This window comes from Sus scrofa, chromosome 1 (assembly GCF_054392235.1).
Source record: "Sus scrofa isolate SSC_HxYL_T2T_F1_AM1 chromosome 1, Sscrofa_HxYL_maternal_Yorkshire_Landrace_v2.0, whole genome shotgun sequence".
NCBI classification, from domain to species: domain Eukaryota; kingdom Metazoa; phylum Chordata; class Mammalia; order Artiodactyla; family Suidae; genus Sus; species Sus scrofa.
Window position 1 is genome coordinate 215,432,613 of NC_139383.1, and position 24,754 is coordinate 215,457,366.

A 24,754-nucleotide genomic window follows, 5' to 3' on the forward strand; every position below is an offset into this window, starting at 1 on the left:
TTTGTCTCACAAGGTGATTGAGAGCATCCCATGAGCACCTGAACTGTAAAGTATACTGTCTGACAAATAACATAATACAAACTCAATAACCGCTAGTTACTTATTAGGATAATATTTTTGCCATCTTTTACTCTTTTTCTCTACTTCTTTTTTCTCTCTTCCCCTCCCCCCACTTCCTTTCCCTTTCTTTTACTTCTCCTCCTTTCCTGCCTATTCACTTAGAGGATTTATTTCAATTCCATCCAGGTCAAAAGACTCCTAGACACCTTAGAGACCAACATTAAAGGGCTCGCTAAGATAGCCAAGTACTAGCTAAGGGAAAGTGAAGATACAAAACAGGTAAATAAGTCTTCCATTTTTAAGAAATCCATATTCTTAACAAAAAGCGGGCAAATGCATTTTTATTGCCCATAAGCCAAGGATATGCAAATGGCTATAGTCACTTAAAGTAAGAGGCACTGGTAAATAGATCATTCTGGACATGATCTGGTAAAGGTGGGCTAGAAATTTGCAGAAAATGAAGCATCTCCAGAGATACAGAGATGAGAGAAACCACATACAATAATCAGAATTTATAATAACACACTTGATAAAGTCATAAGAAAATAAGAAGCAAAGGGCTTTTCGGTTTGTCTGTTTGTTAGTAAGAGCTTCATTAAAGAGAAGTAGCTTGAGACATAAGTGAAGATTGGAGGAAAGAAAAAAGAGCAAAGTGCCCAATCCAGGATTGTGCCCAGCAAATACACTCCAGGACCCTCGGCTCCCTTGGCTCCATGTCAAGGAACCTGCACAGCTCAGAGAAAGTAAATTAAACAGTATAGTGGGCAAATGCCTCAAATCAAAGATGGAGGAGTCACAGACAACAAAATATATAGCTTCTAAGAGACACCTTCCTGGCCACAGGTTCCAACTTTTGGCTTCTTCATTGACAAGAGGATCCTTGGTGAATAATAAGATATCACAAAATGAACGCTGGAAGCTTTCACGTCAAACTTAAGAACTTGGCTTTTCGTGAAGAAACCTCTTGATCCAAAATCTCACAAGACTATGATTTCAGAAGAGAATGTTCGTGTTTTCTTGCAGCAGAAGACGTGAATGAATTCACAGGGAAGAAGAGCATGGAGTATGGGGCAAGCACAGACTGAGGAACCAGAGAGACCTGGGTCTGTTTTTCCCCTGTGGGATCTTGACCGTGTTTTCTGACCTCACTGTGCCTCAGATTTCTCAAGGGTGACATGAGAATTAAGCCCAGTAACTGTAAATCACCTAATGGAGATGAAATATAAGAGACACTGGAACATTTTTTGAGGCTAACTAAAAACAGAAAGGGAGGACATACATCCATTATGGTGTTTATTGAAAATAATAATAAAAGATGTTTGTTTTGGAAATACAAGTTCTGAGAACTGTTAAATCATCTCCTAAGAAGTTACTGTGTATTTTCATTTTTACCTTCCTTAGTTCTGAGATCAGTTAAACTGGGAAATCATATTTAGAAGAGCATTACAGTCTATGTAATTACAACAGATGCTTAAAGTCTTTCGATGGCTTTTTAATTGTTTTAAAAGAGTAAAAGCAGTGTTTATGTGCCACCCCGAGCAATAATTCTGTCAGATCTCATTAACAAAACAGGGTCAAGGTCCATCTCTCCTTGGAAGGGAAGGAACTCTGCAACAAGAGGTGGGGTGTGCCCACAATTCTGAACTGATGTTGGTGGCTCCCCCGTGTATTTGGTCCCATGCTCCTCAGTCTGTGGAAACCTTACAAAGGATGACTTAGATATAACTGTGCTTGTGGCACTTTGCCTGTTGGAATGTCTGATTCTAATATCAACCCAATCACACTCATCCCTCTTCAGCAGCACCACAATATACAATACACTAAAATGAACATATATGTTCTCACAAGCTTATTCTAGAACAAACAAGTCTGAACAGAGAGTGCCTCTCGAGTCTTATGCTGGCATTATCAGCCAGGGCCATCAGATTGCTGGCTTTGTGATACCATTTGCTGTACTGTGGCCAAGAGTCTCCTCCCTTGTAAATCTCTGGTTGAACCCAAATACCATCATACTGTGAAGTAGAAGGAAATCAGTCTTTAGAAGTCCAAATGGGTCCCTCTAGAAGCAGTGTGGTATGATGGTGAGCAGGGAACCTAGGAATCTGTACTCATCGACTTGTTCAGCATGGAAGTCACTAGATTTCTCAATTTTCTCAAGTGCATATTATATCAGTGACATAGGGTTGAGAAAATTCCAAAGAGAAGTTCACTTGCAGTACATATGAAATAGTGTCATTGATACTGTTACAGCCTCTTATTAAAAGAACCAGAGATAATACTTAGTGCCCAGCTCAGGGTGGCAGGATCTCAAATTCTCCTGCTCACATCTATGAACAAGCTCAGAAAGTTACAATGCTGTTTCCTTTCTCTCTGCCCTTCCCCTCTGCCCCCGCCACATCAATTTCTTGTGCTTCTTTTGTAAATGGGGCAACCATGGAGGACACAGAGATGTTATTTCCTTCTCAATTCTATTTCTAACATATACATGTGGGGCAAAGACTCCTTCTTGACCAGATTCTTCCACTAACAGTGTTTGTCTGTGATGCTTCAGCTGTATCAGAGACACGCTTACATCAACCACTTTGGATCCTGTGATCTATATAACTTCATTCTCATTTTCTCAAGTGTGTGGTTTGTATTTTTCCTTGTATTTGATTTTCTCTTATTCTGTATTTTTCTATCTTATTCTATTTGAACTCGCGAACTGCCTCAAATGCTTTCGAAATAAATACACATGTGCATAGATATATAATCAAATATATTTCCTTCTCTTGAGGGCTTAGCTCTAGGACCTTATGTATTGGGAAATCTGGTGATCAAATTTCTGTTCCAGTCAAGTACTGATCCTTAGCCAAGGCTTTTTGGTACAATTATCAGCCTTTCTCAATCACCCAAACTCGTTCATTACATAGACTCTATATTCTTTTGTCATCATTTAATAGATTTATTACGCATGACTTTGTCAAATCAACTTGTCTAGCCATAAAGGAACTTGAAGAAAGCACCAACAGTATCACTTCGTGCAACCTGCAGCCCACATCTAGAAAGAAGTGTCAGCAGGTGAACACAGCCCCTCGCCCACTATCTAGCACACCACTGGAGGCATCTGAGGGCTGAGGTGCAGCTGGACACAGTGTGGTGCTAGATTTCAGCAGGGGGCTTCCAGCAGAGTTCACTGTCCTCTTTCTATAAGTCAAGTGTAGTCTGGCCTTGTTGGATCCAGGGACAGCTTTGGAACCTAAGTCTAAGCTTGGAAATTACCTATCAGGAGAGAGCTGGGACTCATAATAATTGAGTTTGCATTTAATCATTCCTGTTGGGAACCAGCATCCCTGGTTCCATTGAGCTAATTTCTAGGTTCTCTAGAGAGGTCCTGGGATCATTTACCTGACAATCTGATTATTTCTCTTATCCATCCATCTACACATCTAGCCCCTGACCCACTCAACCCACGAAGAAAAGACTGTCTACTCTGTGAAAAGCTCTAGAGATAAAAAAACACACAAGATGTGATCCTGGCCTCCAAGGAGTGCACTGAGCCTTAAAGAGAGAAGTGTATACACAAATGAATAAGAAGACAAAAGTGTTACCAGTGCAAAGATAGGAGTGTGTTCAGGGTGTGCTGGAGGCAAAGGAGAGGAGTCATTCATTCTACCAGGAGTTGGGAAAGCCTTCCTCTGTGTCTTGACAGATGAGGGTGGACCTGCAGGGTGGGCATAAGGGGAGTTTTGGGAAACAATAACATTCCAGTGGGTAGATAGGCTTAAAGCAGTAGATGAAGTTCAATGATGGGACTAACTCGAAAGATAGCTAGAATATCTCAGGGATCATCATTTGTAGGACTAGAGACTGGCTCTACTCAAGACTGAGTAGATTAGTTGAAAGGACATGGGCTGAGTTTTATATAAAGTCCCAAATACTAGTTTAAGTGTTAATACATACTATCTTCAAAACAATTCTTTGAGTTTCACATAGCTTTATCTTTTTTTTTTTTTTTTAGTTCCCTCAAAGACCAAATAAACTTGTTCAATTAAATTTCTCTTGGTCACATCATTTTACTAGGTTAGAAACAGAATTTTAAACTAAATCTCTACCTGAATCTCAATTCATGTTTTTCCTCTAAACTTCGTGTTTCTCTGGGAAACACACATGGATTTTACCTATTTATTTATAACCTACTTTATATCATCTATCATAACAATCACTGCAGATTACCAAATAATCACAATCACAATCCAGAGTGATATGGTCAGCAAATCACACTGAATGATTTTATTACAAAATGTTCTGTTTAGGAAGTATATTAATATATAAGATTTTTGCAAAAGGCAACATCCCCTTTTGCTAAATATATACATGCCATGTATTATTAAGTGCTTCATCTATATTTTTCTTTCTTTCTTTTTTAATGCAGAGAGAAAAAACAGGAAAAGCAGAGGGTTTGAAATAAGACTAAATTGGGCCCCAATTCAATCTCTACCAGGTATTCCATTGTAAACTAGTTTGGGAAAATAAATTAAATTCCCTCAACCTCAGTTTGCACATCTCCAAGACAGGGATAAAAGTCAACACTGCACATAAAGATATTATATGGATTGAGATGATTATTTATATGATTTTTAATTGAGTATCCTCCACCTGATCATTGTTCAAAAAATGGTGGTGTTATATATTATCAAAGGGTAAGGGTTTTGTTATTGGAAGTATAGATATTTGTTTTTTTAATTATTTTTTTATTTCCCCAATAAATTATTATTATTTTTAGTTTAATTTTTGTTATTATTTTTAATAGTTTAATAGTTATTTTCCCAATACAACTTTTTTATACTGTACAGCATGGTGACCCAGTTACACATACATGTACACATTTTTGCACATTATCATGCTCCATCATAGTGACTAGACATAGTTCTCAGTGCTACACAGCAGGATCTCATTGAAAATCCATTTCAAAGGCAATAGTTTGTATCTATTAATCCCAAGCTTCCCAATCACCCCACTTCCTCCCCCTCCCCCTTGGCAACCACAAGTCTATTCTGCAAGTCCATGATTTTCTTTTCTGTGGAAAGGTTCATTTGTGCTGTATATTAGATTCCAGATATAAGTGATATCATGCGGTATTTGTCTTTCTCTTTCTGACTTACTTCACTCAGGATGACAGTCTCTAGTTTCATCCATGTTTCTGCAAATGACATTATTTTGTCTTTGTTATGGCTGAGTAGTATTCCATTGTGTATATATACACCACAACTTCCTAATTAAATCATCTGTCGATGGATATTTTGGTTGTTTCCGTGTCTTGGCTATTATGAATAGTGCTGCAATGAACATGTGGGTGCATGTGTCTTTTTCAAGGAAAGTTCTGTCTGGATATATGCCCAAGAGTGGGATTGCTGGGTCATATGGTAGTTCTATGTACAGAACTTTGTTTCTAATTCCTGTAAATTATGTGGTTCTGAGGGCCACCATGTTTATTTCTGGAAAATAAGGAAAGTACATTGAAGGAAGATATCATGACCATCCATCCTCATTAGCTCTTCTATTTTTTAAGGTACCTCCATACTGTTTTCCATAGTGGTTGTACCAGCTTACATTCCAACCAGCAGTGCAGGAGGTTTCCCTTTTCTCCACGCCCCCTCCAGCATTTGTTATTTGTGGACTATTAATGATGGCTATTCTGACTGGTGTGAGGTGGTATCTCATGGTAGTTTTGATTTGCATTTCTCTAATAATTAGTGATGTTGAGCATTTTTTTTTCATGTGCTTGTTAGCCATTTTGCACTATAAATTCTCAAAGCAAAACAAAGACATGGATATCATTCTTCTCATTTTGCAGATAGAGAAATCAAAGATTTGGTAACACATCCAAAAGCATAAAGGCAGTAAGTTTCAGATCCAGGATTCAACTTTGGGTCTTTAAGATCCCAAACCCCATGCTTATATGTTACGCTATAAGAACAATACTAAAGCAGAGTAAAATGGTACTTTTATTATTTAATTAGTTTTTACATATTTAAAGTCCTGATCTATTCTGTTAAATTCCTGCTCCTATCTCAATAAAGCAGGAAGAAAAATTTTTGAGTCCACTGATCCTTCAAGAACATGATATTGTATAGTCTGTATTAGAGAAGATACAAGCAGAGAAAAAGTGAAAGAGGAATGTTCTTAGGAAACTTTCACAAATGTTAGGCAAAATCCAAGTTGACTTTGATTATTAATGAGATAATATCAAGAGAATACATGAAAACAGCTAAAAAATGAGTAACGATTGAAGCAACTTAGCATAACGAAGCATGCTCCCCCTAATCAGAGATAACATCATCCAATACAGTAGACAAATTGGAAGGTACATATCTAAATCATCAAATTTATTGCTCAAGGAGATTCCCAAATGGATACAGCCAAGCACTTCCTTAATAAAGCCAATGTGCTGTATTCATTTCTGGACCAAATTTCACTCTCTGTGGGAAATCAACTTATTTCCTCAAACTCTGAAACACAGATAAACTGTCTATACTTTCATTTTTTAAAATTATCATTCTGAGTTATAGTACACTAAGCAACATAAATACATTTTCAGAGGGATCCAGTCAGGAATTTTCCAGATTGAATATTTCATAGTTTGATAAAATTTCTGTGTTGAAAAGATCAGCAGAGATGAAGACTAGAACTCCAGCATCAGAGGTAGCAGAATTTTGTTTCTAATTCACATAAATTATGTGGTTCTGAGGCCCACCATGTTTATTTCTGGAAAATAAGGAAAGCACATTGAAGGAAGATATCATGACCATCCATCCTTAATAGCTCTTCTATTTTACTTACTTTCTTATCCTATTGCTAGGAACACATTAAGAAGAGGAAAAAGAGATATGCAATTTTTATATGCATTAAACCTATTAATTTTCAACTTAAATATAATTCATTTAGAAAGCGTGCCCTGAAGCAGTACTCTCTTAATTTACATTTATGTATATGCTATACTGTTTCCCTGAAGAGAAAAGCATGAGAGGTATGTTGTCTGAGTGAACAATTACTGTAGGATATAATTCAAAATCAAGTGACATGTGCAAAACTCCTATTTGCTACCCCTAAGTTCAATGAACAAGAGCAAGAAAAGCATATGGCCTTGACTTCCTTGGTATAACTTTTAGGGTTTTTTAAATTATTATTGCTCAGAATAGATGTCTGTATATAACTTTCTAGGATAAAGTTAAACTTTATTATATATATATGTATACACACACACACACACACACATATATATACAATACATACATATATATATACACAGATTAACCAGTATTTTAATGATATCTATAGACTCCAAAGAATAATTGAAGAGACTTTGACCCTTGAAGAAACTGAGGCTAAATATGAGCTAATGTTTTTGCCATTAGATTTAGCAAAAGCATCTCTGAATCATTCATGCAGATTATTTTCCATACTCTAAGATGTCTGTATCTCTGCCATACCAGGTTGCTTTTCCTAAAATTTTATCAAGGAATCTCCAAAGAGGTCTATCCACCCAGTCAGGTTGGCTCTAATGGCTAACATTCTACAATTTAGCTTGAATTCATCTATTCCATTGATAGCTTAGTTCCCCAGAAATCTAACTTAAAAGAATGCTTCTTTTATGATGAAGCAAAGAATAAAACATACATGCACCTACACACCTTAAAATGCAAATAAACTCACATTATTTCTTTAATTATTCACATCAGTAGCTCAACTACTTCCCAGCCAACAGGATGTAGCTTATTGAAGTTGGCTTGAGAAGGGGTGCATGGAGAAAGGAATGTAAATCTGGAGAACTCTAACTTCATACAAGATGTAACTGAACTAAAGCCCTATGCCTTCGATGAGTGATAAAGTCCTTGGGATTTGAATTCTAGCACAAAACTTCCACCCAGGGCATGTTACGTTCAATGTTCTAAAATACACAAGCTTATTTAACTGGTCTGGGAGAGAAAATGGAAAGTGATACATGAACTGTTTTTTACCCCAAGGTTTAAAAATATGGTATTAACTTGTCATGGGACAATGTCAATCAGCTAAAATAGTTGCCAAGAATAAAGAGAGAACGGTATGGAGAAAATCACTTTATCTGGATATCTTATAAAAAACTTGATAACATCTTACCAAATGCTCACATGACTTCCATTTTAGCAAAGAAAATAGAAACAACTTAAAATGGCATTGAGATAAACAAGTTTTCAAGTGTGAAGCAAATGCCTAATGCCCATGGCTCATGGCATTTGCTTATACACAAATTGTCTTGTAGTGATTGATTAACCTATCAAATAAAGATCAACAAGTACCAACTCTTTTGAGATTATAAAGCCAAAGAAAACATCCCTAAGAGAAGTGTCTCCATGTGAGTGTACCATTACTTCTTCAGAACCATTTTCTAAATTTTCCATCCTGTCCTTAAAAGTAGCAAGAGACGTGGAACCAGATGACTTAGGTTTCCAGTCCTGTCACTTACTTGCATGTCACCCAGCCAACTGACCCTGGTTCCTCATCCCTAAAATGAGGCTCTGAGGACTTGTTTTTCAGGTTGTCAGGAGGATGACATGAAATCATGGGAGTGAAAGAAGTACCTAGTACACAGCCTGGCCATGGAAGGCCTTCTCGAAGGCAGCCTTGGTCCTTAGCACCAAAGACAAGGCTACACAGAGGGACAGCATTGGACATGTCACTACCTGGACACTTGAATACAGTCTCTTCCAGCCCTAGAAAGGACTCAACATAGGCTACTGGAGGGCAGAACCACTTCAGTGGTGAACAATTGGGAAACTCAAGTGGTGTCTATATATTTGATGTCTAGTGGATACTAGGGGCTAAATGCTCCCCCCTCCAAAACAATGTAAAACAATAATAGCTGACTTGTACTGAGTGCTCACTCTACTACAGGTAACCATATTAAATATTTGTATTATTGCATTCAATCCTTATAATTTACAGGTGCTAGTATTTTAAAAGGACTAACTGGTTTTTAGTCTTCCACGCATTCTTAGACATTATAAAGAGGTAGCAAGCTCATTTTTTGTTAAACTAATAACTCCTGAAAATATTAAGTTCATGGTTCACCCACTTCTTAGTAATAAGTCCTTGAATCAGATTACTCTCATACTAATGGGATCATGAGACATGAGGACCCATCCAGAAGTAAGTGGGGTGCAAACTGGAGAACTTGGGTGTAAGGGAAATGTGAGTGGGCAGCAAGGAATGGGGGGAAGAGGAGGGGAAAGGGAAGAAGCAGGACAAGAGAAGCACCACTTTGCCATTTTGGCTCAGGTGAAGGGGTCTGCCAATGTCATCTGTGCACAGTCCCTGACACATGGGCCATGAGATAGGGACACTGCAGGGCTGATGGAAAAGCATGGAGAAGGAGGAAGATGGGGATGGTGATGTCTGCAGCAGAGGAAGTGAGATGATCTCCTTAGGGTTCTCTGACCCCCTTGAACTGATGCTGCCCACCCCTTCATCAGGAGCCATCCACTCGTGGTGGGGGATGGGGAGGTAGGGGGAAACATGTAAATATCATCACCGCCCAAGAAGAGCCAGTGGAAGGGATGATAAGATGTATGAGATTGGAGAGAGAGAAGAGCACCTTCCAGAGGGTGCACCTGTGACTTTTGCTAATTTTCTCTTCTGTTCATCTCCTACAATAACCACGTGCCCCTCTGCCAACATGTGGAATCTCTCCTCTAACTTCACCTCTACCTTTAAATATGTTCCAATTTCTTATAAAATAACCATCAGACCCTGCCACTCCTTTTCTACCAGGGTTTATTCTGCTTTTTGTCCTCAAACTAAGGAAGAATTTCAGGCGACTACATTAGTACCAAAATTCAAAAGAATGGGTTTTTTTCTCCCCACATACATCACCTCTTTACCACCTTACTTTTTTTTCCCCAAATTACAATTAAACTATTGCTCTAATTAACCTCTTCACTAGGCTTATCAATCAAATTTTTCAGGCCAAATCCAATCTCTTCTCTGCTATAATTTTGGCTGCTATTTTGATTCATAGCAATGAGTAACCACTGAGTATTTTTTCTTCCTTTTTTACAGTTGCACCTGAAGCATAAGGAAGTTCCCAGGCTAGAGGTCGAATTGGGACTGCAGCTGCAGGCCTACAAAACAGCCACAGCAACACCAGATCCAAGCTGATTTGCAACCTATGTGGCAGCTTGCAACAATGTGGCATTCTTAACCCACTGAACATGGCCAGGGGTTGAATCTGCATCCTCACAGAGACTATGTTGGGTTCTTAATCCACTGAGCCACAATGGGAACTCCCACTACTGAGTATCAAATGCAGAATATGGAGTCAAGAGGACACAATATAGAATTATTAATCATATATTCCATCCTCATAGAAAAAAAGACAAAAGGTAAGAGAGTGTAAACAATTTTAATACAAGGATTGAAATAGTACTGGGCTAGGAGGAAGAAAGGCATATTAGGTCCTCCACCAAGAAACCCCTAGGGTGGCAGCACTGAGGAAGCTGCTTTCCAAATACCATTTTGGGGGGCTCCGTCCATGGTAGGAAAATTGTGTGAGAAGCTATGCAAGAAGGCTATCTAAAGAGGCAAGCCTGCCCCTTCTCTTTTGATATTCATGGCAAACTAATTTTCTTTCTCCTTCCATTTCTCCATTAATTCTACTACTTCAATGGCCATTCTTCCTTTTAGTTCCTCACATCTATCTTTGGACATTGGAGCTATATGTGAAATCTAAAATGTGAAAAAAAGGAAAAGAAGTGGGTGTAGGAGAGTGGGCATGACCTTCGCCCAAGGCAAAAAAGGCTTACTGGCAGCATCACTGGCGAAGGTATTGCACCATCACCTCCTCTGTGTCTCAGCCAACTAGAGCCCCTCTTGTTGTATTCCTTCCATCATGCCTATCCTATGTCACTGTGACCCCTCGCTGCATCTGCCATAAAACTCTTTCTCTATGATTCTTCAGTATCCTAACCCCTTGAAATTAGGTTGCTATAGATTTCTAGCTATCTTTCTTAATTTTGCAACTCCCAGGATCATCCTTTGAAAGGCATTTTTTTAATTTAATGTGCTAGTTTTAATTTTTTTAAATTTTATTATAGTTGATTTACAATATTCTGTCAATTTCTGTTATACAGCAAAGTGACCCAGTTATTTTTCTTTTTCCCACATGGTCTTCCACCATGTTCCATCACAAGTGATTCCCTGTGCTACACAGCAGGATCTCATTGCTCATCCACTCCAAATGCAATAGTTTGCATCTACATTATAACCCCAAACTCCCAGTCCATCCCACTCCCTCCAAAAGCCATTCTAAACCATTTACAACCATTCTCTTTTATAGTGAGTGGACAAATCTACAATGATTCTTGAAGTTCAAATATAACATGGAAAACAGTTTGAATTGGCTGGGTATATGTTCTGAGAGGAATAGAAAACCCGAACAATAGTAACTTTATTTGTTTTGCCCAACTAAAGAATCTTGGAGACCCAACACAGATTTGGTACAATGGTGGCCACTGATCCTACTGTTACGTTAATTTCTTCAGCACATTTTGTCTAAATATTCATTATAGCCCTCAGGTCTCTGGTTAGATAATTCTCAGGTCTATTACATATAAAATTAACATAGGAATTATAGAAAGCAGAAATAATCTACTTTTAAAGTTTGTATTTCACGCAGTACTTGAGGTAAAAGCTGCTGAATAAGCAAAACCTCCTGGGAATAGAATTATATAAATTTTCAAGTTGGTCAAGCTTTTCTTCCTTTTTCAAGCTATGCATTAAGTATTTTTATGTTTATACATTTTCTTCTGTGTCAATTATTCAAAACAGTACTCTAAATATTTCCTCAGTCCAGTAAAAGTGTAACACTGAACATCTGTGAAGTGATTCATAAATTACATAGTGAAAAGAATCTAGAAATGTCTTCTCCAAGAACCTTGGGTCACTCCCATGTACCACTGGAGAGTATTATAGCTTCCAAAATTTTATTTATTTTATCTGAAAATCATTATGAAAATTAAATTCCAAGACAGTTCAACAAGTTTAATGCTTTCTTCAACATTAGACATACATGGTGGGATAAATTTCCAGGTGCCATGCCCCACAATATGGTTAAGTTGTATTATATTTGATCCACTAATAATCATAATTCAGACCATTAACTTGATAGCGTGTCTTTAGTATATCTAAAAAAACCAAAATATAAATAGTTTTTGTCCAGATCAAAGAAAATCTCAATCTCTAATTTTACCTTCTTGAGATGCTCCGGGTAATGGCATTTTCCAATAACAAAGTCTGAGAAAACAGGTCTTGTAGGAACATCATCATTGATTTATTAAAATAGAGAAGAAACAGAATAAGGCATTATTAGAATAGAGTGAGCAGCAACCAAGAATCCCTGTATTCCTATTAACTTTTTTTTACCTTTTCTTTAAACAGACAATTACTTTTAAGAGCAAAGACAGCAAGATGAAAAAATAAAATGACTGTTAAAAACATGCCACAGTCAGGAAGGACAAAAGCATCAATATCAAAAATCATGGATCTAGTAGCTTCCTTCATCACAAGTAGATCTTAATTGTGTTTATCATGGGGACAACTATGCAATGATGACTAAAATATCAATAAAGTTTCTACTGCAAGATCCTACAAATTCTTTTAATAACTCTCTTCTTGCGAACACTGTATTATAACTTTAAGAAATGTAGAAAGGATATGGCCATAATAAAATATCCAAGAAATAAAATGAGACAAGTCTCTGGAATAATAAGCTTAACAAAGCGCTAGAAGAACTGATGCCAGTTACCACAATTATTTGCAGTCTTTAAGTGACAACTTAATAAACAGGCCTGGAAATTCATGGAAGCTGGGTCTTGGTGCTGGCAACTCAATGTTAAGCTGGTGATTTGATTCAGGGAAGAAGCCTTCCTAACAAAATCAGAGACTTCAAGAAGAGTTTTTGTTGTTGTTTTTGTTTTTGTTTTGCTTTTTAGGGGTGCACCTGTGCCCTATGGAAGTAGCCAGGCTAGAGGTCCAATTTGAGCTACAGCTGCTGACCTACACCATAGCCACAGAAACGTGGGATCCAAGGCACATCTGCAACCTATAGCTCATGACAATGCCGGATCTTTAATCCACTGAGCAAGCCCAGGGACTAAACACACATCCTCATGGATACTAACTGCATTTCCTTCCTCTGTGCCACAACAGGCACTCTGCCTTTTTTTTTTTTTTTTTTTTTTTTTTGGAATTCAGGGTTCTAATGTTCAGCTAAGAGGCCCTGTCTGGTCCCAAGTTAAGGCCACTTCCTCCAGGCCCTCAGCAGAACCTGCCAGGCTCCCAGACTGAGGTTTGTGTCTCCAGGGATTGAGAAAAACAGAAGCCCAGAATGGGTGTGTTCTCTATTGCCAAAGACACCACCAGTCTCCAATCCATGGTGTCTGGGCCTCCCAGTCCTAGCAGGCCTGTCTCCCTTGGCCTCTGGGATGGGGAGGGTATGGTAAGGGCGGGGAATGTGGAGACTGGAGGCACCAACAGAAGCTCCTACTAGCAATTTTCTGGGAGGGAGGGAGGGACAAGCATGCAAGCTATTTTCTTTTTCCCCTCCCCCCGCCTCAATCCATCAGGCCAGATGACTGTCTGGCAGGCAGCCACCCAGGGAAAATATCAAGGTCTGTTCATAAACATTCCTTACTAAACCCAGTCCCCAACTGGCACCTTCCAGCAGAAATATATGACCTAAATATTTCTTTTGGAGTCCTCTCCCGTTCTCTTTACCACTGTAAAAATTATTATAAGAGGATAATTTTCATCTGCTTATTTGTAACATCATCCCAGATTTCATGTGGAAATTTGGATTATTTTGACACCTGCAGGCAGGTTAATGAGAAAAATGAGTTGGCTTATTTGCCCTTGGGGTGTGTTAGAGCAAACTCACTACTTTAGAACGGCAACGACATGGCGCCACCTCGTGGTGAGTGGTCAGAACTGTTCTTTCCTGCCTTGCTGTGGAATTTATAAATACTGAGAAGAAACAGTTTGTTAAACCAAAGAGATTAGACGGGTTGGGAAAAATCAAATAAAATTAATTTATTTTAAAAAATTAATATGCAATAAAAATTCTTTTGGTCAAATTTCAAAGAATAATTGTAATTCTTCGGCAGGATCCCCATGATTTATTTAATGGGTTCAAATTTGGAGAAAGCTGTCTCTAAACCTAGGGCCAGAAATTAATTCTTATCATGTAAATAGCTCAATTCTCTCCCTGTTTGAGAACAATCAATAAAAAGCCTAGCCTGAAATCTGGTGGAAACAGTCACTCTAATTAACAAAGAAAAGGATAAAATTCAGACAGGCATAATAACAGCCCTGTGTTTAAAGTACAAGAGTGTGCTGATCACAATGACAGCTCCTAATCTTCCCCACTGAAAAGTGACTTTCATGGAATAAAGTCAGCTTAGATGGATTTTCCATTTAAATGGTCAGGGATTAAAAGGAGTTGGTTGGACAAGCGTAATTCATTCATATAACGTTGCACTTAAAGTACACACATAGCATGATATCCTTATGAAAATAAGCTGTCTCCTTATTCACTGGAATTTAAAAGCAAGAGCTGACACTAAACCATTTTGATTAATATATGACATAGTTGGAAGACTATTCATTCCCATGAATTTCTGAGCTTCTGTATCACATTATACAATTTGCAGTGCTGGATCCCCTTCGAGGTTACTTCTACAAAAACGTACATTTTATCTGAAACCTTACGGGGCTCATTCCTGTTCTAGATAAATTCATTATGACAACCTTTAATTGGGCCCACTGCCAAAATGCAGCCAGTTTAACAGGGCTGTTTAAATGCAATACATAGACTAATATGCCTATTTGACTTGCTTGTTGAAAATAATTTATTGAATAATACTAGATAGAGAGAGAGTACAGAACCTTTCAAAGGGCAGTTCTCTGAGAGTTTAAAATTCCACAAAACTGGGCTGCATAAAAGAAGGAACTTGAGAAATTTGAAAAAAACCATACCTTCCAAACCGTTCTATAATAGAGTTGAAGCCTTGCATAATTCTGGGGGCTTAAAGAGGTAATTCCTAACAGAAATTAGTTCTTTTGAGACTTTTACTCTCTGTAGTTGAGGGACCTGTGTGCGCAGAGAATGAGAAGGGCATACATAGTTCAAACTATACCATCTCCATAACTTTCAAATGAATTTTTAAAAATAAAATTGGAGGAAAAAGGCATTCAACCTTGCCCTCTGGAGCAGTATAAAAAGACTACTTAGGTTTGCAGGATCTGGCTCAACATAAAGTCTTGCATTTGGTTGGCAGTTATCTTGAGAAAAATCTTAGACAGACATCACCTAGCTTTTTGTAGAGCTTAGATCAATTGGGAACTTTGCAGCTTTGCAAATAACAATGACCAAATTTACCTAATAAGTATACTTTGAAAGTTAATGAAATTATAGCAAAAAAAATTCAATATGGCTATTCAGAGCCATTTCAAGAGCCATTTCCTCTATGATCTCAACTTGAACAATGTTCTTGTGCCCCCTGCCTCCCACCTCTGTTGGAGGCAATACAAGTTTCAGCCTGGCAACCTGGAGTGGAACTAATCCCTTCCTTTTAACGCCTGTCTCCAATTAGCTGGTGGGAAATAGAAATGATTTACTCAAGAGACAGCTTTTCCCACTTACTCAAGCCTATTACTGTTCTCATCCAAGCATCACTCAGCCACTAATTGTCTTGGGAAGCTGGACTGCGCAACTGTAAAGACCCCAAAGTTGCTAACACAGTGACCTAGACAAGTCATTTAACCTTCCTACGCCTCAGTTTCCTTACGTGTCAAACAAGGTTCACTTCTGCTTCATACTCGTATGGTGAATATTAAATGGGGAAAAAAAAACAACAACCAAGAAACATGCTAACAAGACTTAGGGCTACCTCGCTCATAACAGCACTCAATGAATTAATCACCATCATGTCATAGGTGAGTAAACAGATAAACAAATAATTACAAACAATGAAATAAATCATAAAAGGCATGTATAAGACAAGTGAAAGGACAAATGACGGTTCACTTATAAATCACCTTTACAATATTCTTGAATCCATTAGAATAGCTTTGGCAATAAAAGAACTCAATACCTCATGGGACAGTTCTAATCGCTGCACTATTTTCCCTTAAAATAAGCCTTAAAATCTCTATAATAAAAAATAAAAGCACATAATACTGTAAACCAACTGTACATCAATTAAAAATAAGTAAAAGCAAAAAAAAAAAAATCTCTGAAAGTTGTCTTTCATTGATTTTCACCCATTTGTCTCCTTTCTCATCCAAAAAAAGTCACAGTTTCCACATGACAGCTGTCTGGAAGACAGTTACTATGTTCCCAGATAACAACTTATCATCAAAACTCACTAGTTTAGTTCACATCTTCATGGGCCAATGAGAAAATAAGAGAGGCAAGACAAATAGAAAGACGCCATGGGCATCAAATTCCCAAGAAGCGTTACATACCAAACAGGTCCTAAAGCTGCTGGTGTCTATGGTTAAGAGGAAACCTGAAGGATACTCTGAATTTAGTAGTCAAGAGTAACATCAGAGATTTTACATGAGTTGGGGATGGGGGAGCCAGCAGAGATGGTAGAAATGCCAATTATTTGCCATTGCTGTTAAACAGTCTGTGAGCTCTCCTAGGTCTCTTTTATTTGTCTCCTAGGTCTTTTTCATTTCTTATAGTTTGTTCATCCTGTGTTCCCCTGCCCCTAGCTAGAAGAATAAATGACTGACATTTAGGTTGTTTCCATGTCTTGGCTTTTGTGAATAGTGCTTCAATAAACATAGGGATGCACGTATCTTTTTGAATGAAAGTTTTGTCCAGATATATGCCCAGGAGTGTGATTGCTGGGTCATATGGTAGTGTTGCAAGACATGTTTCCTTGAAAACTCCATCTTGTCCTTCTTTACTTTATCCCATCTTCTTGTCTTACTTTATCCCATCTTCCTTCTTTGGAGAAACAGTCACAGTGCTGGTAAATGATTTAAGCTTAAGAGCAAAGACCTAAAGGCATGAGTGACTTAAGCTTAAGTACTGTTATGTGCCTAGAGGTCAGAGTAAGAGCTTAACCCTTTACCACCTAAGTGGCTTTCTAAACAAACCCTGTATCATCCACCCATAGCCACTCCTCACTTAATCTCACAATAAAAGCAGTGTGGTTTCTTGAGGTGTGCTCTTGGTCCCGGAGATCTGGAGTTCCCCGGTGCTCTTGGTCCCTGAGACCTTGAGTCCCGCGCTCTTGGTCCCTGAGACCTTGAGTCCCCCGGCTCCCACCTTTACTTAAGATAAATGTCTCTGTGTCTTGTTTTATGTTAACTATTTTTCCTTAAGTTCCACAGCACCCGTTCTTCCCCATCCTGCTGAGCTGGCCCCGGCATGGTAGTTCTGTATTTAGTTTCTGAGGAACCTCCATACAGTTTTCCATACTGATTGCACCAATTTACAATCCCACCAACAGTGAAAGAGGGTTCCCTCTTCTCCATACCCTCTCCAGCAATTGTTATTTGTTAACTTGTTAATGATGGCCATCCCGACAGGTGTGAAGTGGTACCTCATCGTAGTTTTGATGTTTATTACTCTAATAATGAGTAATGTCAAGGATGGATGGGGAGTTTGGGGTTGACAGATGCACACTATTACACTTAGAATGGATAAGCAATGAGGTCCTACTATACAGCACAAGGAACTATACCCAATCTCTCGTGGTAGAACATGATGGAAGATCTGAGGAAAATGAATGTTTGTGTATATACGTATGACTGGATCACTATGCTGTACAGCAGAAATTAACACAACACTGTAAATCAACTATACTATAATAAAGATAAAAAATAAGTAAATTTTTTAAAAAGGAATGAGTGATTGAATGGCTTTATCATATATTTAACCCACTTTACAGTATCCACCATAATCTCAAGTTCAGCAACATAAGCAATAGTTATCACAGAAAATGTATAAATGGCATTTGAAAATATTTACTGAAGTACAGGAGAAATACACTGCCTAATTGTACACAAGCTATTTTTAATGAAAAACAATAAATTATACCTATGAGTTATCAAGTGAAGTCCCTCATCTGTGATAATAATTGTTCATTTTCTTTCCTTCATTCTTTCTTTCCATCCTTCTTTATTTTTGCTATATTTATTGGATAATTTTAAAATTCAAAATTATTATTTGATCTATGCTACAAGTGAAAAAAAAAAAAACTCTGGATATACTTTAAAAAAATTAATAGGTTCCAACTTTTTCATGCACTTAAGAAACCAAATAATCAAGCTGCTTCCTTCACGTTTCTCTAGTCTCCTATACATGAATGCATATATTTAAATTTCCTTTTCTTTATTTTAAATCCAAAATACGGACCATATTACATACATTTTTTGTTCAAGTGTATTTTTAATTTACTATTTAGATATTTAAACCCTTTAGTTTTTTGTCTTTTTAGGGCCACACTTGTGGCATATGGAAGATCCCTGGCTAGGGGTCAAATCAGAGCTAAAGCTGCTGGCCTATGCCACAGCCACAGCCACAGCAACGCTGGATCTGAGCCACATTTGTGACCTATACCACAGCTCACAGCAACACCAGATCCTCAACCCACTGAGTGAGGCCAGGGATCAAACCCTCAACCTCATGGTTCCTAGTCAGATTTGTTTCTGCTGCACCATGATGGGAACTTCCTAGATTGTTAAATAAATAATTTAAAGAATAAATAATCTCCAATAGGAATGCATGGGCAAGTTGTATTTAACTTTTGTTCTTTGATTATAATCTAATATAGTTTTTCAGAGTAACAATGTTTTAAATGTGAATTAATTTGCTTCAGGGTTCTAGAGACAAGGAGAAAAACTGTTTTTACCATCTTCTATGAGGAATGGACTCCACTAAGAGGTGTTACTAGAAAGAGGTTGATGGCAAGGTCTTCCTGCTTACCTAAAACTCTGTATGGACAGAAAGAAGTTAGGTTGAGGTTGAGTTGCTCATCACTCCAAATGTGAGTCAGCAACTCAGAACATGGCAAGAGAGTTGCCAATGAAAAGGCAGTGTTGGGGCTCAGAAGTATCTTTGTTCTCAAGAGATGTTTACTTCTGTGTTTAAGTAAATGATTCTTTTCTGTATAAATATTTCAAAGTGAGATGTGGGATCCAGTCAAAAGTTTCTGATCTCAGTCCTGATACCACCTTTCACCAGTTATAGGAAACTGAACAACTCCGTCTTTCAATAATCAATAATGTTGGTGCATGTGTTCATGTGTGTTTGTACACCACATAGCAGTAAGAGGCACTACTGACACAATATGATGATAATACCTATTTCCCATAACCAAGAAGATCAGTTGATAAGCTACAATGAACAGTGCTTTATAAACTGAAATGGGATCCCATATCCAAACCATAAGAGGGATCCTTCTCAAAACTCCTCACCTTTATGGAATTCATAAATATGTTTGACAGCTCATTTTTTAAATCAGCACGATTCACCAAAAATATTGCAACAAAATTGATCTACAGTCTCTCAAAGGGGCTTATGATGTATATAGTCTATGTCTATGGTAGAGAATATTATTCCCATTTTATAATTGCTAAAACTAAATCTCAGGGAGGTGACATGATGAGTACATGTTTGAGCTGGAACTAGATTATAGGGCTTCATTTTGTGCAGAATTCAGAGAATTTGCAACATTTATTCACATGACCTCTTCCTATTCCAAACCCCATGGGATGCAGAGAAGACCATGAAAGATCACCCCAAGCAGATTTATGGCACGGTTATAGAAAAATGCTTAGTGTTTAGGTATTTTTAATAAGCAGTAGATGGTGGTTGTTTCCCTTACTAGCTCTTCCACACACTAAGGAAACTTTCTCCCTTCCATACCCTGAAAGCCAAAGGAAAAACCAATTTATAGCCCACCACCATGATCAGCCATTCTTTATTGCCGCCAATTCCAGGTTCCTTTCCTGTATGGAAACAGAGGCCAAACTACCCACAGGCTACATGGAAGTAAGTGATACTTGAATTTTTAGCTCAAGTATTTATTCATAACTTAAAATTCTCACTTCATATTCCATAAGCATCCTTGACATATCACATTGTGAGAAAGGCTTATGTTTAACTCTTTGATTGTAAATATTTATTTTATGATCTCTTTGAGTTAATCCTAGGATAAATATCAAATTCTCAAATAATTCCAAGATCCATGGTCAAACATGTCCAATGCCACACTAATGATTATGAAATTTTTTCATGGTTGTGTTACAGAGACCTCTACCTTCTTGCATAGAATATATTTTGCATGATAGTTCTGCTGCTTATGGACTCAATCATAACTACAAAAACCATTTATTGTTCAATTATGCGTTTAGAGATTATACTGGTATAACCAGCTACTAGTTTCTTAGCTATTTTTTTTTGTTAGTATCTTTTATGTTTCCATAGCTTTTGTCTCCTTACTGTCAGTTATCTCTCTTGTCATTATCAATACCTCTCTCTTATAGAGCAGTATCTCTCTTTTATAGTTTAAGAAATCAATTGTGTAACTTTGCTGTGCTGCTTAATAACTATCACAAACTTAAAGTCTAAAAACAGCATGTGCATTATTTCACAGTTTCTGTGGGTCAGAGATCTGGGCCTGGCTTAGCTGGGCCCTCTCAAGGCTGTAAAGTGCCAGCTGGGGTTGCTTCTCATCTGATGGCTTATTTGGGGAAGGGTCCCCTCCTAAGCTTTTAGGTTATTAGAAGAAATCATTTCCTGTGTCAGTAGGACTAATGATAACTTGTCTCTTCAAAGGTCGCAGGAAGGAGAGCAAGACTCTCAAGGAAGCCTTCTAGCAAGATGCGATCTTATGTAACATAATCCCAGAAATGACATCCTATGGCCTTTGCCATGTTCTACAACTTAGAAGCTAATGACCCGTCCTGCCCAAAATTCAAAGAGAAGGAATTATACAGGGCCATAAACACCAGGATGTAGGGATCATGGGGGCTACCTTAAAATCCAACAAGCATACCAGTTAATCTAGTTAGAAGCACATGCAAAGTTAGAATAATATGCTCAAAACAAGAGACCAAGTGGCCTTTGTGAGTCAATAATAACTATTTTTATGACTTCCATTTAACTTATTTTCTGAAACTTGACCATGTTCTGGATAGTCCAAGCTTTTTAATATGTCATTTTTATATATACAGATGTGTTCTTAAGGCAAAGGTCACAACTCTTAAAGAGTAACAGTGCTGCCTCCTATTTTCTTTCTTCTCTAGATGGGTTGAGGAAATGTTGACCAATTCACTGACATTCCTACATTAAAATGGTTTGTTACTAAGTAGGTTGAGTCTGTCTCTTGGGACTGGGACTGCCTGGTTACTAAAGTTTACCTAAGCCCCATAATTGGTCAGGACCAGGTATTTGCTATGATGAAATTCCCACAATACTAGAAAAGTGAAAGTGAATCATCCTTCTCTGACTCCTGGAAAACAGGAAGCTTATCATCCTAGGCTCTGTGCTGTTTGACGACTAACAAAATATTTTGATATTGGTAGGTAAGGATTAAAAAAAAAAATCCTCGTAAAGGTTCTGTGTAGGAAATACTTGAACAAAACTGACATCTCCTTTACTCTACCCACCTGCCTGGAACTTGTTTAAATTAGTTTCTTCTTTCAGGCATTAAAAAGTCAGATCCCTATGCCCTCTTTGGTACCACAGGTAGAGCTTGTAGGCATCATATTTAATGTGCATAACCCTTTTGAAGCAAATTTGCTATCAGACTTTGAACTTTTTTTCAGCAGTTATTTGGAGAACAAGAAAAGTATGCAGCAAGTGGAATGAACTTTGGAATTCATTCAAAGAAAACGGAACGCTTGTCACTTCTGTCAGCATTTATTACATTTAGGAATTATTTGCTGGATGATGAAATAATCTCTCCCTCTTTCAGACAACACTGGGGAACAAGGCAACAGGGAAAGTTTATCCTACTTCTAAGTTCTATCTGTAAAACAATATCTCTTATTTTAAATCAAAATTAAAGCATTTCTCCTCTAGTTATGGTATTTAAATAACTTATGCTTATTACAATGATAAAATTTAATTCTGCAGGGCAAATTCAAAATAATAGCGAGTTTAGCAGTATGGCATCTTCAAAACTGCAACTGGAACAATGAAATTGTGCCCAAAGTCACCCAATCTGGAAACAAAACCTGGTTTATTCACTTGTATATAATTTATTGAATGCTGTACATAGTGTGGTCAAATACTTATTTGAGCTATTAACTGATTTTTTTTTTCATTTGCTCCACATGACATAGGGGTTACCATTAATCACAAGTGAAAGAGTATCAGACCAGGTCAGAATCAAGTTGTTGAATTAATGAGTTTTAAGTTCAAATGCTGAGACTGAGGTTAAAAATCAAGTATGTAATAGTAGATATTATCTAGTATCCCAATTTTTCCCCATGCACTCTTCTCCCAACTACTTCCACATAATGAGAATCTTCCATAGAAGCTGAGGAGGGAGTTCCCATCATGACTCAGTGGCTAATGAAGCCAACTAGCATCCATGAGGATGTAGGTTCGATCCTTGGCCTTGCTCAGTGGGTTAAGGATCAAGCATTGCCACATGCTCTGGTGGTGTAGGTCTCAGACGCGACTCAGATCCAGCACTGCTGTGGCTGTGGCATAGGCCAGCAGCTTCAGCTCCAATTTGACGCCTAGCCCTTGGAACCTCCATATGCCTCAGGTACAGCCCCAAAGAGGAAAAAAAAAAAAAGAAGAAGAAGAAGCTGAAAAGGGAGGAAGGGAGCATATGAAAAGAATTCAAGATAGTCAGACAAATCTGGAGACTGGATGCCCTTCTCACTCATCAGAGAGTCTTGCTTGGGAAAAAGGGCAGCATGTACCCCCACTTTATGATTGGGGATCTTAGAGAAGGAAAGACATTGCCTACATTGTCTTAGTGAAGAAGATAATCAGGTGTCAGAGAAAAGTCCATACGCTACCCTGGTGACCATAGTAGAAATGGTGGCATGAATCCATGAATGACAGAGGCTCCAAACTCATGTGTCTACCCCCTCAACTTTGGTTTCCCTTGGCTCAAGAGTAGCATCTAAAATATCCTATGGATTCCAGAGGGGCTCAGGGATTTTCAGAGAAAAAGAAAATGGTGGCCTATCTGACAAAATGTTCATCATTGATAATGCTCGGTCAGATGGACAAGACCTGGACAGTTGCCATCAGGAATCTGATGGATGATGAACGAGGCCACTTTTTTTTTTTTTTGGCGGGTAGGTAGCAGAAAGGATCTGGAGCTCTGTCTGGCAAATGGTCCAGGCTGCCTTTCCTTCCACCTCAAGTTTTCTTTTAAGTGGCCATAAACCACATCTATGCCAAGAACCAGTGGGATGGGCAATACCTTGAGTAAGAAGCCAGTTTAGAACCATTCACTTTTCCCTCTTATTTGCAGTGGTATTTATATATACTTCTCAGATAATGGGGATGGGTGTGCATATAACAGGCAAACAATTTTGTACTCAAATTATTAACTTGGATGAAATTTATCATGAAGGGACTAATTTAACTTCCTGCATTAAGCCAGATAGGGTGGTGTGAATTAAATTTGATTACAAAAAGAACCAAAGTCATATTGCACACCTGAGTGTGTGACACATGTTTATATCTATATCCACCATATCTGTATTTGAGTGGGCACAATCATAAACTCTGAAATACACTTAAAAAAATACTTTTAGGGAGTTTCTGTCGTGGCGCAGTGGTTAACGAATCTGACTAGGAACCATGAGGTTGCGGGTTCGGTCCCTGCCCTTGCTCGGTGGGTTAACGATTCGGCGTTGCCGTGAGCTGTGGTGTAGGTTGCAGATGTGGCTCAGATCCTGCGTTGCTGTGGCTCTGGCGTAGGCCGGTGGCTACAGCTCCGATTCGACCCCTAGCCTGGGAACCTCCATACGCCGCAGGAGCGGCCCAAGAAATAGCAAAAAGACAAAAAAAAAAAAAAAAAAAACTTTTAAAAGTGTTCACTAACAGTTCTATTTCTTTGAAGATAATGGATATTCATTAAAGAAGCCAGGTAAAGATAGTTACTGATTTTCCATTAAAACCATCTTTTCATTATATTTCTGTTGAGGTCATATGTCCCTATGTGTGATTTGGGGGGGGTTGAAATTAAAAGATATGAACAATTTTTGTCATAAAGTTTGCCCTAACATAGTCACAGAATAAGTCAAATTATGGCACAGAATATATATGTCATAAATTCAAAAACATCCCACTCTTCATAGGATAAGGTAGCTCCCATCTAGAGAGAACACTCAGCCAAATTTATACTTTTATGAATATGCAAATTTCTCCAAGTTTTAATGTGCACAGCATATAGCATGTACAGAAGAGCACCATGTACGTACATTCTTAAAGAATATTTCTACTCCAAGGCAGGACTGACCACACTTTGAAAAGTCTTGAAAAATAAACTCAGATTCACATGTATTGTTTAATTATAGCAATAAGAGTACAATAAACATCTACACTCTAAATGGTCGGAAAACTGAAAATAACTTCAATTTTAAAAGAAGATGTTATGCCTATCCAAAATAAGCAATGCACTTACCA

The 24,754-nt window shown here is 38.0% G+C and overlaps 1 protein-coding gene and 1 long non-coding RNA gene across 10 annotated transcripts in view; one reads left to right on the plus strand and one right to left on the minus strand.

Moving 5' to 3' along the window:
• The window catches only part of ADAMTSL1 (ADAMTS like 1), a 1,005,193-nt gene that overhangs the window by 705,542 nt on the left and 274,897 nt on the right, over window positions 1–24,754 (minus strand). The gene's annotated exons all lie outside the window — the stretch shown is intronic.
• LOC146407006 (uncharacterized) lies at window positions 13,297–21,324 on the plus strand. The gene is made up of 2 exons (XR_014821156.1): window positions 13,297–17,001; window positions 17,523–21,324. It is a non-coding gene; the product is annotated as an uncharacterized LOC146407006 (long non-coding RNA).